Here is a 10,791-nt window from a genome sequence, read left to right on the forward strand (position 1 = left end):
TAGACGTATGGATTGAGACGTTTCATTTTGATTAAATTTTATTTTGACCGATTTTATGCCCCTATGACATAAGCGTATGAATTAGGCCGTTTTATTTAGTTAATTTTATTTCGATCGATTTTTTATACCCCTATGACATAGGCATATGAATCGAGTTGTTTGCTTTATTAATTTCATTTTTTTAGAAAGTAGATTTTACTAACTTGAACTAAGGCAAATTAAGTTCCAAATAAAATTGAGCTAAAAAAACTCACTTAATTAAATCAATCAATATTGAAAGAAGGTTCAAAATCAAAACAATATAAATAAAGATGGGTATAAATTCGGTTTCATATATCTTAGGGCCAAAGAATAAATTTTCAGATTTTTGTTTTAAGCCCAACCCTAATTAATCCTAATATAAATAACACCTACTCTGAACATATTTAACCTAGCCCCCCCTCCTCATTTTGCTCTTTGGCCGACAACCAGCCTCCTCCCTTCTAGACTCACACTATTCATCTTCTCTAACCTAGCCTTTCTCTCTTCTCATTCTTTTTGCCTCTGCAAAGGAAAGAAACCTTTTGATCATGGAGGTTTCATAGCAGCTCTCATCTTTCCCGTCTTTCTCTCTTCCTCTCGAAATGGTTCGGGCCTAGTAAGACATTCCGATGACCATTTTCTCTAGTTTTATGGGTGAAACGGAGCTGAAGCACTTCGATCTACCATGTCTACAGGGTTTACAAACGGTTCGATGGGGTTTACAGACGGTTCGACCCCTTCGAAAGGCGGACAGCCACCGCTGAATTATTTCGAGGTCCTTGAGAAGTCCGATCTACTCATGCATGTGGTTTCTCCTAAGGTAAATCGCGTGTTTTGTGTTTTTTTGTTCATATTTTACTCTTTTAAAGAGATTTAGCTAACTGTTTGTGCATTTTTTTCTGAATTTCTTTTAACTTGGAATGCAGATCTTGTGTCTGTTCGTGGATTTACTACAGACTTGGGGTATTTAGACGCGACGATTTGCTTTGCAGCTCTCTTGTGGCTTTTGGCAAAAAGGATCCTCTGTGGAAAAGGAAAAAGGACCCCCCTTTTTATGATTTTTTACTGTTTTGTATAGTAAGAGGTTCATGGGTTGATCCTGACTGTGTAAAACTACAAGAACATTATTTTATGATTTTGTTGGTGTTCATTTTCTTATTATAGAGTGAGGAGATGAAGAGAATAAAAATGCTAAATGAATGGACTTTTCCAGAAAAAAGGAGAGGACTGTCAGATCTGGAAAGTTCTCTCTTTTCTTGTTTTAAGTCCTTTGAAATTTCAGTAGATTATGCTTTCCTGCCAAAGTTTGAATGAACCCTAAGTGTTATAAAAGGATGGACTTTTACAGATAAAAATGAGAGGACTTTCAGATCTGAAAAGTAGAACCTACTCTCTTGGTCTTTCAGTCTTTTCTTGTTTTTTTGAAGTTTCAGTAGATTATACTTTCAACCAAAGTTTTAATGAACTATAAATGTTATAAAAGTATAGACTTTTACAGATAAAAAGGCAGGACCTTCAGATCTGGAAAGTTCCAAGTAGTTTGGGTCTTTTAATGAACCATAAATATTATAAAAGGATAGACTTTTATAGATAAAAAGGCAGGACCTTCAGATCTGGAAAGTTCTGGTAGTTTAGGCCTTTTGAAGCTTCAATGGATTATCTCTAGAACCTAGAGACTTTCCATCAAGGTTTCAATGGACCGAAAGTTTCACAAAAGAATAGAGTAGAGAGTAGACTAAATGACCAATAAGAGTTTAGAATGATAAAAAGGTAACAGGAAGAAAACATGAAATATTATAAGAAAAAATATTGCAGAAACATGAAGCTTGTAAATGGTTATTACCTGGTGGATGGAGGATATTAAATGAAGGAGAAGCACAGTGAGTTTCTTTGCTCCCTTCAATTACTTCTTTTGTCTTTTTCTCAACCTTTTCTGTCCTGGGTCCCTCAGCCCAAGTGGGCTCTTTTTATAGAGACTTGGATGATTAATTAGGGATTAATATTTGACTAATAAGATATTAATACAACCTTAACTAATTAAGTGACATCTTGTTACAGGATTTGAATTTGGGCCTGCTGAAATTATTGGAGTTTAGTGTCCTAAAGACAATTATTTTAGGATATTAATATTAATGAATAAATTGTTTATTTGATCATTTGTTTAAAGGCACAAATCTTTCATAAAGAAAGTAACCCTAAGTTTATTTAAGTAGTTATAAAATGTTCATACAAGCATGAAGTGAGACTGTACTTTATAATAGACCAATAGACTTAAAGTAAACCCAAGTCAAGTAATATGTTATAGGGGTTGACATATTACTGTTGAGACTTGCATGTAACAGTGTTTTTTGTCGAGACAAAAAGCTGATCTCACAAGCTTTAGATATTTAGATATCTAGACAGTTACATGGATCTGGTGAAGGAGTTCATTAGGATTGGGACCCGACTTGAGATAACAGTATGGATTAATTTATCTAAAAGTGTCAACTGTTCATCTCATTAGTGTTAGTAGGTATAACTAATCCTCAGACTCAAACATTCGTTAATTAGTGATTCTGGATTGTGGAGTCTGGTACTTTGATTTTGTGCAAGCACGATCCAACAGGTGAGAGCCTGGGGTGTGTGAGAGCAGGGTTGGGTATTACACAAAGTGATTGCAGAATAGTTAATGTCAGATGAGCATTCGTCACTCCTGATAAGTGGGAGATATATCCAAATGGCCGCTTGTGGTGAATTAACTGAAATCCTTGCAAGGTGATAGAGTTAAGAGTAGAAATGAATGTTTCACTTAACTTATCTTTTAGAGTGAATTCAACCTGTACAAGTAAAACAGACTCTTCGTTATATGTAACCTTGACACGCTCCATGGTTATAAGGAATTGACCAACAGGATATAGTTGATGAAGGATCGTATTATACTGTACCTAATGCAGAAAGGTTAACGTCAGTTATCAACCTGACTTCTTAATTGCTCTGGGGGAATATCATAGGTTCTGCTAGTAACAGCTCGCGACGGTATTCCATTATATATGTGTTGGAATTAATCGTGATGAATAATTTCAAAGGATATATACGGCTAGTGGCAATAAAGAACGTAATGGGTCGTATATGGGACTTGGAATCGGAGGACGAAAATGTAATTAGTGAGACATGTATATATGGGCCGAAATTTATAGATTAATTTTTTTTTTTTGGTAAGAAAGGAAAGGAAAAAAACAAAACCAACAAAAAACCTACACCGGGATCAGTCTAGGAAGGCTGACTCCAATCCTATCCTCTAGGAGAGAAGGCAAAAGAAAAGAAGGAGGAACAGATAGGGTAGAAACACCTAACATTCTCCCATGCCCAGCAGCTGCTAAGCGATCCGCCACGCGGTTTTGCTCCCTAAAAATATGGGAGAAACTAAGATACTCAAAGGCAGGACGAAGCCTCAAAATAGCTTTGATGAGATTCTGGCTCTTCAGACAAACAGCCTGGCTATCTGAAATCCTATTAATAGCCTCCAGATTATCAGATTCCACCGAGAGCTTTTTAACACCCATGCGAATGGCGAGTTTAATACCTGACAAGATACCCCAGAGCTCCGCAGAAAAGGAGGAGCTCGTCCCCAAGTTATGGGTAAACCCCGCCATCCAATTGCCACCAGCATCCCGAAGAACTCCTCCATCAGCAATTCTGCCATTGCTAAGGCAGGAGCCATCAGTATTCAACTTAGCAAACCCTTCTCTAGGCTTACTCCAGCCAACTAGCAGGATCTCTTTATCCGGGGAGGGGCGAACAAGGGAATCTCTTTCAAAGCTTGTAGTAATAACAAAGAGCTTCTTCGAGAAGAAAAACAGTAAATCAGGAATAAGGACAGCCTTACCCGCAAATAATTCTTCATTCCTCCACTTCCAGATTTGGTGACAAGTAATAGCAAAGAGGATGGCACCGTGCTCCATGTTGGCCAGCAAGTTCCCCTTGGCTCCTTGAGAGAACCAGTCCCCTTCAGAAAAGGCCATGAAGGAAGATTAATTAGGGATAATTTAATTTGATTAATAATTATAATTTGATTATGGTTGTGAACTAAATTAAAGGATTATCTGATAATATTAATTAGAAGTTTTTATGTGATTGAAACTCTAATTAATTATCCATAATATTAATTAATTATTAATTTGATTAATAATAATTATCTAGATATAATTAGTTATTATTTAGATAATAGTAAAGTGTTTATTTAATTATCTAATTAGGAATCCTATTCGGAATAAGATTCCAATTATTTAATTACCTAACACAACTGGGATTAGGGTTTGGAGAAGTCTATAAATAGACTCCCTAACCCCAGATTTCAGCTAACCCTAAAAAGAAGAAGAGGAGGAACCGTTTCATCGTCATCTCGGCTAATTTACTTTATTTCTTACTCCCTCTTTGATCTCGTATCGATTTCTGTTAGAGGCAATCATTGCGATTGCTATATATTAAAGGTTGATTACTGATTAGTTTTGTTTTTCTGTGTTGAACAAAACGTTCGTTGCTCACGGATTGAATATAGAAGTTGTGGGTACTTCGTTTGCAACCGTAGATAGTTCTTCACTAAAGGTATTACTTTCTATCCCTCTTTATATGAAATAACAATTAACAGATCTTGAAAAAATGAAATATATAAAATAGATAAAATTTTATTATTCCGCTACGCCTAGGCTTGTCTATTTTCCTACAGAAATGGGTTTGGACTTGGGCTTTTGAGCCCCTTTATAATAAATAGTTTGCATTTATTTCTCTTTTTATTCTATTTCAAAAGTTAAAATATCTATAAACCTTAGTTACACAAATTTCATTTAGCTTTTAATTGTTCAAAATATCCATTAGTATTTTTGATCCTCATGTGTTCAAAATGTTCTAGTTTAACTTAATTAATTAAATTTCCTAGTAGGTCTATTATCTTAAAAATGGTATTCCTTCAATTAATAATTAACATTTCAATCAATTGACTAAACCCTTATAACATAAATATTTAGTCAAGGATAAATACCATAATTATAATTCAACCATTTTTTCATGCTAAAATAATAATATTTACAAATAAAGAAGTAAAAAAAATGACGGTTTATCCCGGACAAAATGGGTATCTACACCACTAGTGAGCAAGAGTTGGCGGCAATATTGAGTCTCAGTCGGAATTTATGGACTCCCAGTCAGAGTTTGTAAAGGCCAAATCGGCGGAATATCCGCCTCGATCAAAGTTCGGATAGAGCGGGATTGACTTCAACTTCAAGATCATTTTGAAGACGAAGGACGAAGCCCCATTTTCATGAATCGATGCAATCGTTGGAGGCAAATGAGGCAGGCATAGTTATAAATAAGAACCTTTGGTTGTCTTATCGCTTGGTGCAGCAGGAAGTTGTTGGATCCAATTTAAGGGAGCGTAAGACAATTGAGGAATAACAACAAGATGGTGATCAAGCGGTTAGTGTGGTAATTCTAAGTAGCAGATGCTGAAAATTCGGTAATATTGCAGTATTTCATTATTTAAGCACCCATGTAAGTTTTTTCTGTTAGTTCGTATGATGAACCTGAATTTATTTTCTTGATGATTTGTCTCTTCTTGTGAATGTTGGTATAAATATGGTATAGATACGGGCTACGTATCTGGATACTAATATTAACAAAACTTTTACAGATAATATGGTATCTTTGTTTGTTTTGCAAGGTGTCATTAGCAAGGTGACCGTGAGTTTTTGCATTCGGCAACATTGGTTGGGTATATGCGTAAGCCAAATCAAGAGCATGCATCAAGTGGATCGGCAGTTGGGAATCGTAGTGTCAGTTGGGAATTGATTCGGTGGTTGGGCATTTGATTCAGTCGTTGTAGATTATTTTAGTCTGTGAATTGGTCGGTGTATCGAGAGAATTTTTTTTGGAGCAAGTTGGTATTCGGGTTTGTCATCGGTGTTCCAAACCCCTTTCTCCCCTATCGCTAGGGACGACGATAGCTCAAGTGGGGGAGGGGGAATGGACCCGTATGGGCCCTGAATATAGGTATAATCCTTGTATAATATTTGTATAATCCTTGTATGGACTCTAAGATATGTATAATTGTAATAGATATATGAAAGACTCAAAGAAAGCTTGTTATAATAATAGAAGAATAAGATGAAACCCGAAAAGGTTGAAGTAGATTGAGATCGAAGATCCATAATGATATGAAGAAATTTTTTGCTTTCTTTTGCTATGATTGCGGGTGTGGGTTCTTTCAGTTTGGGAAAGAAGAGTTCAGTTTGGGAATGTTGGGAATGAAGCATCAGTCAATTAAGGCGGAACCTCAGTTCACACTTTGATACCTGGATTACATTCTGTCACGAAAATATACTCCAAATATGGGTGACCGGACATTTAAATACGTTTCTCCGGTAAGTGATTGGTAAGTGACTGGTCAATGATTGTTTGACCAGTTTTACACACATAATTGGGACCTATTATACCCTTACTATTATAAAAAAGACTATTATACCCTTAAATGAATTAAAAATAATATTTCCTTTAAATCTCTCTTCCTATCTCTCTTTCTTTCTTTCTCTTCAATTCTTTTTCTCTCTCTTTCTTATCTGTTTCTTCAATCAAAAGATCGACCTTCAACATAAAATATCATCAACATACCCACTAATGCATCACCTCCTAAAATGATTATTCCAGAATAAATGGGCAATAGTTAGGAGAATTAATAAATATTAATTTTAATTTAATATTTTAATATAGAATCCTTTTTTAATCTTTATCCCTACCGCTACTTTGTCCTGGCGTATCCTTGGTCCCTGCAGATCTTCTCACATGATGGTCAGAAGGCTTTTGGGCAAAGGAAACTGATAGTCGCATCCCATTCCTCTCCTTTCAGTCGAGTAGCTCCACCAATATATATTGTGTATTTCTAATTTTAGGACTCTATTAATATACTGTGTTTTTAATTTTGGGACTCCATTAATATACTGTGTGATCTTTCTATTATTGATGAAGAAGATGGTAAAGTAGCTCTGGTAAATGGCTATAAAAGAAGCATGGGTTGCTTTTCCGTTCTGATATTTCTTCCACCGAGGTTTAATCTCCTTTTCCAAATGGTGTTTTCGATCTTTCTAGGCACCTGAAGTTCTCTATAGAGAAGGGAATCTAACCGGCAAACGGACAACTGCAAGCGGAGATATAGAGAAGGGATCTACTTGCTGTCCAATTAGAGTCTATGCTCTATAGTTTATACCCTTATTTCCATTTACGGTTTAAGCTGCGAAAAAAGGGAAAGTGCAGAATGGTGTGTTTTACAGAAATTGGAAGGAGAGAAATAGAATTGAGGAGTGAGAAACATATTTAAAGAGAGAGAAGGTGAGATAATCGTAAGAGAGAGAGTGGTCAAACTGTTAAAAATAGTCAAATACATTGTAAAATTCAAACTGACTGGTTGTTGCCTGTAAAAATTATTAAATGGTCCGGTCTTTTATACTTAAGGTATATTTTTATGACAAAATGTAATCTAGGTACCAAAGTGTGAACTGATGTATAATTCAGGTACCTATGATGCAATTTACTCATCATTCGGGTCAAGTGAACTTCTCCTCTCGACTCGGTCAGCGAGGACGTTGATTATCTAAGTAGGGGAGAATGTCACAGACGGAGATTTGGTCATAGGCAAAGTCAATTGGCTGTAGGAAAATATCATCCTGTGGCCTGGGCTAAGGTATTGGCATTAGCGCTAGAAAGGCATCGGGGGAAGGATTGCGGAAGAATCGTGGCAGGCCAATCCATCGACGAGAAGTTGCAGCAGCGGCAAGGAAGATCGGGCACGTCGTCTATGTCGACTGGGGGAAATATCTGCGAGTGGTGAACGAAACATTTGAATGTCCACTAGTTGTGGGCTTGGACTCGATGTAAGAAACACTATAAGGGGGACAAGGTCTCTGGCGTCGGATCTCCGCCAACCCCTGGTCTAGTTGTTAGGACTGGTTTAAGCGATCCACCCTAGTCCACTAGGGACTAAGAGAGTTGGGCATCCGACGTTCGGAAAGGAACGCAGATGTCTCCGTTCGGATGGAATCCTGGTGGACACTTTGGGTGGGCCCATAGTGCAGGTTCTTTCTATATCGAGGTTTAACCACGGTATATCCCTCTAGGATGGATTATAGCTATAAAAAATGACGGGATGCCTGATGTTAAAAGGGGATAGACCCCTTCGGATGGTGTTGGCTGGTCGAGTCTCGGGGAAACCTCGGTGCCACATGGGGCTTTGGCTCGAACTATGACATTGTCATGTGACACTATGCACGACGAGTACACTGCCATTACAATGAACACTGCCCCCTGCCTAGTCCTCTTTATGAAACCAATATTCCTCTGTTGTTGCTAAGTGACAGGTACAATAGAATCTATTACAGCAGAGCGCGGATGCGCTATAAAGCTGCAACAGCTTACGCTACTTTCCAATCTTCGATGATTCGTTTCCACGAGTTCACCAAAGCCATTGTCGGGGATAAAAGGAAATCATCCCAGATTTTGCTATTTCGCTTCTGCCATATCATCCAAAGAATAGCTCTCGTACATGTTGTCGTCTCAAGAGAAGCCTGTGAGCAAATATGTAGAAACCAGTCAGCCACCTACTCGAATTCGGCACTATGGGACTACAATCTCGCTGGGATCCAACATGAATCCGTATACACACAACTTGCAAATAAATGACAATCATATTCTAAATCATTGGGGCACAATGTGCATTCCGTACCCATCGGGACATGTCTAGCTGTAAAAGCCTTATGCGAGTTGGGACCGAGTTTGCACAAAGCCTCCATAGAAATTGTATGATCTTAGGGGGAAGAAACAGAGCCCACATCTTCCTCCATCCCGTATGTACATCACAATTGGTTCCCATATCATCTAAAAATCAGTAGCCAGATTTGGATGGATATTAACCGTCTTTGCTATAATGCCATATGAGCTTATCGTCTATGTGTAACAAGGGATGATCATTCGTGCGATAAGAGCTGCCTCCTTAGGTTGGAATGCGAGGTTCAGTTTCACTTGACTATGGTCCCATTTGTTTCACCTATTCTTGTTTGGTGTTTGTCGCTGCTGTTAGCTGTTTGCTGTTAATTTTTCTATAAAAAGCTATTTTGGATTTTTACCAAACGTTTTTTTTGTCTTCCGTTTAAACTTAAAAGGCAAAAATCAGTTCTGAAAATTGAAAACAAATGGACACTATATTTTTTATTATTTTTTTATTATGAATTAAGTAGTGAATATGTGTTTAATTAATATTAAATTGAGGGAAAAGATAAATATTAATATGTGTTTAATATTCATTTTTTTATTATGAATATGGTTTTAATTAATATTACTATCAAGATAAAGATAAACTGGGGGAAAAAGATAAAAAAATATACATAAAAATGTTAAAATAATAGCAATACTTGTTAAGAGTATCACACGATAAGGTCACAAGTTGCACGTGAAAGTGAAGATCGATGGTCATAAGTTGCAGTTGTTTATGATGTAATCGATGTTTCGATTTAATATATGTCTTCTTTCTTATAAAAAAGTTATTTATTTTTTTACATAATATTTTATATTCCAAAATATTTCTATTAAGGTAAAGATAAATTGGGGAAAAGATAAGAACAATAATGGAAAAATTAAAATAATAGAAATATATGTTAAGAGTGTCACATGATAAGGTCACAACATGAAAGTAAAGATTGATGATCACAAGTTGCAGTTATTTTTTATGTAATCAGTGTAACCTACGTTTCGATTTAATATATGTCTCTTTTCTTATAAAAAAGTTATATATTTTTACATAATACTTTATATTCCGAAATATTTCTATTAAGGTAAAGATAAATTAGGGAAAAAAATAATAAAAATAGAAAAGTTAAAACAATAGCAACATCTATTGAAGAGTGTCACGTGATAAGAAGGTCATAAGTTGCACGTGAAAGTAAAGATCGACGATCACAAGTTGCATTTGTTTCTAATGTAATCGATGTAACTGATATTTCGATTTAATATATGTCTCTTTTCTAATAAAAAAGTATTATCTATTTTTATATAATATTTTATGTTACTTGATAATTATTTATTTTCAAAAGAATTTGTCTTTATTTGTTCAAAGAGGTGAATTAGTATTAATCCAAATAATCAAATAATTAAGAATGTTATGAAATTGTATATTTAAATACAAAATTTATATATATAAATAAGGAATTACTAGAAAAAGAATTTTTTTAGCTTAACTTAGATATTTGTAATGTAATTTAGCCCATTCATTTGAAGAAATTGAAATGGAAGACCATTTTATTTTATTGTGTCTATAGTTACCTATATTTCAGTATTTATTTTCATTTTTTATATGAATTAAGTAGTGAATATGTGTTTAATTAATATTTTTTTATCAAGGTAAAGTTAAAATAATGGTAATATATGTTAAGGACTTTCATGTGATAAGAATGTCACAAGTTGCATGTAAAAATGAAGATCGATGGTTAGTGGTAGATCTAGAAATTTCAATAAGGGGAGCGATATTCCTACTAAAAATATAATTTACAGAGTGTCTAAAATCGTCAATTAGATCCCTGTTATAATTGAAATAAAATTTAGTTTAGTTATTTTCTATTTTCAGTTCGGTTTCGATCAATGTTTTCTAAAGATTTCAATTATCAATTCACTTTTAGTAAAAAAATCATTAAGTGAATCAAAAATATAATTAATGAACAATAACCGAAATTAAAAATATCTTAAATTACTAAGAGC

The sequence above is a fragment of the Euphorbia lathyris genome, chromosome 10, assembly GCF_963576675.1.
Source record: "Euphorbia lathyris chromosome 10, ddEupLath1.1, whole genome shotgun sequence".
Taxonomy (NCBI): Eukaryota; Viridiplantae; Streptophyta; class Magnoliopsida; order Malpighiales; family Euphorbiaceae; genus Euphorbia; species Euphorbia lathyris.